At 33.3% G+C, this 3,193-nt stretch overlaps 1 long non-coding RNA gene across 1 annotated transcript; it reads left to right on the top strand.

The window, feature by feature from the left end:
* Positions 1-1,311: 1,311 nt before the first annotated feature.
* LOC126627013 (uncharacterized) lies at positions 1,312-2,939 on the top strand. The gene is made up of 3 exons (XR_007624837.1): positions 1,312-1,843; positions 1,962-2,034; positions 2,211-2,939. It is a non-coding gene; the product is annotated as an uncharacterized LOC126627013 (long non-coding RNA).
* The last annotated feature ends 254 nt before the right edge of the window (positions 2,940-3,193 follow it).

A 3,193-nucleotide genomic window follows, 5' to 3' on the forward strand; every position in this document is an offset into this window, starting at 1 on the left:
AAATTCTATATCTCACTCCCCATTATTTGTCGATCTCTCTCACTCTCTCTCCTCCAATTTTATTGATATGCTATCTCCTGTTGTTCTTCAATTTCTCCCTCTCCTCACCAGAATCATAGAATTAAGTTTAGCCTCTACTCCAATAGACCCCTTCGACTCAGTCGTCGACATTGCGTCGATTTTGAGCTGCGGTGTGGGCTTTTTCTACACTCCAGCGGCCGTTGCCGTCGTGGTGCAGAAATGGAACCTGGTTTAGTTTCATCTCTGATGCCTTGAAATTCTTGCTCAAGGGTGAGTTCAACCAAAAAAAGTTTTTTTAGTAGGATACCAAATGGGCTCTAAACATTGACAATATAACATGTCAAAAATTTAATCTTATGTACAATTGAAAAAATGCAAATAAGATTGTCATATATTAACTCATAATAGCATTGCTATATTTCAAAGGAAAACTAATGAAAATAGCTTGAAAACTTTGAGTTTTAACGATAAAGACAAAATAAAAGATAAAGTGAATAGTACCAGGATTGACTTTTTAGTGTAAAAATATGGTTTTTCGTTAAAGTGAACAGTACCGGGAACTTTTCGTTAAAGTTTCCATATTTCAAACTAAATATGTAGACAACATAAATAGAGTGACGTAAAACACGTGTGGCCATGGATCAGACAAGCGAGCCAATTTGTTCTGATGTAATGAAAAGTTTGAAGTTTTATCATAAAACCAATTAACATCACAAAAAATAGCTCTTAACTAATTATAACTAAATACAAATTCCTTATCTTGCTAATATGAAACTCATTTTCAACAACGTGAACGATCATATGTAATCTTTTTGTTTTTTATTTCAAACAAAAAGTCAAGGAAACTTTACGTGTGCGAATGTGTATCATCAAATTCCACTTGCAAATCTACAGAGGTTCAAGAATAATATTTTGAATCTAGACCAGAAAGTGCACTTTAGACACTCACAAGCGTAGAATAAAGAAAACTTTAACGAAAAACTCTCGGTACTGTTTATTTTAACAAAAAATCATATTTTTACACTAAAAAGTCAATCATAGTACTATTTACCTTACCATTTATTTTGTCCTTATCGTTAAAACTCAAAATTTTCAAGTCATTTTCATTAATTTTTCTTATAATAAATTGGTATTGGGTTGGGTTGGAAGGGTAGGTACCACACTCCATCGTACTAATTTGGTCACCAACTATAAAATTACGTGACAAACCAGCTAGCAATAATTGACCCCTCAAAACTCTTCTCATTTGCCATCTTATATTGTCGTGCAGTACATGATCACTACCAGGGGCGGAGGGACCATAGGACCACAGTAGTCCTAGGCCCATCCTGCTTTTGTTTATAACTAAAAATTAGTACTACTTATTATTTTATTATTTTCAGTTAAATCATTCATATTTCCTAGACAAACTATCCGGCTCTCTTTAAATATTTTAAGAATATCCGGCCCTCTTTAAATAACCCTAAAGCCTACCTATAACCTATTCCAACTTCCAACACTTCATCTTCCATTCATTTTCCCAATACTAAAAATTAGTATTTTATTATTCTCTAATTCTAGCCTACTGTTGCTCTGCTGCTAGTTTGAAAAAATAGTCAGAACACTTGAAACACCCCTACCCTCTTTTATATTTTAAAATTGTTTTAAAGCCTTAATTGGTGAGCCCGTGGGGCCCACCTTGTTTATTTTTTTTATGTTTTCTGATCTCTCTCTTCTTCTTCTTCGTTTCTCCCTCCCGTAGCTCTCTCCTTCTCAACACTGCTTCTCTCAGTCTGATCCCTCCCGTGGTACACAAGCCGTACAGTGTATCAATCTATCAAGAGTATGAACTTCGAATCTTCATAGTTGTCATTTTCAATTTTTTTTTTATAATTTGCTAATTCATATATGTTGTCATCTACAATTGTAAATTAATTTAACAAATAATATTTTTTTTGCAGATTAAAGAATTCAATTATTCCATCATTCCATAAAAAAGACATTGAAGTTTAGTTAATTGGTCAACAACCCAAAGTATGTATTTTACTCTCAATTCCTGTTACAATTTTTTGTTTATAAATTATGATTAAATTGATGTCTTGCAATTTCTCTTAACTATTGCCTAATTTGTTTTAGTTTGTAAAATTAGCATATATGTTCATATTTCTTTTAATTTAAAGTTAGTCAATCTATGTTTTTTTACTTTTCAGTTATGGAAAGATATTTCAAAAGAAAAACACAACCTGAGATATTAGAACCGTCTCCAAAGAGTCCAAAGAACAATGAAAGTAGTTCAAAACAAACTTGTGTGGATTCTATGGAAATTAACTCGGAAACTCTCCAGTATGATCCTGGATTGCGTAGACCGATTTTGAGTTATCATCCTAATGTTCGAGACCAAGTTCGAAGAGCCTATCTCCAAAATAAACCTTGTCAACCAAAAACCCATGCATTTCCCTACACAAATTTTGGGACAAAGCCTAGAAGGTTCAATCCTGCTTGGTTTACTCAATTTCCTAATTGGTTGGAGTATAGCACATCACAGGATGCTGCCTATTGTTTATGTTGTTATCTTGCACAAAAGATGGTTGGAACCAAGAAAGATCATACTTATCCGTTAGTGTACTTGCTTTTGACACTGGCACTCATCTTACCGGTTGCAACAGCAAGTGTAGAGCGAGTCTTTTCTGCTATGAATATTGTTAAGAACACCCTACGCAATCGAATGGGTGATTTGTGGATGAACGATTGTTTGGTTGCTTATATTGAAAAGGATATTTTTAATAGTATAGAGGACGAGGCTATCATGCAACGGTTTCAAAATATGAAAACTCGTCGAGGACAATTATTTTAATTATTGGGAATATGTAATATTATCAATGCTATGTTATTTTGAATTTTGGTTACTTTTCATATACATACTATGATGTTTTGGTTAACAGTTTTGTAACTACTATCGATTTAATTTTTTTTAATATTTGTGAGAGGCCCCTCCTAATCCGAAATCCTGGCTCCGCCACTGATCACTACCCGGCCAATAGCAATCAAAAATCATATGTTAGGCTTATGGAGTTCTTAGCAATGTTTCAATTATTCCCGACTTGTGTGAATAATATAGAATAATACTTCCATATCATTTCCAATAAAGAAAAAAGTCTTCATTTCTTACTAACATGATATCATTTCCCTGTAT

Source organism: Malus sylvestris, chromosome 6, assembly GCF_916048215.2.
Source record: "Malus sylvestris chromosome 6, drMalSylv7.2, whole genome shotgun sequence".
NCBI lineage: Eukaryota > Viridiplantae > Streptophyta > Magnoliopsida > Rosales > Rosaceae > Malus > Malus sylvestris.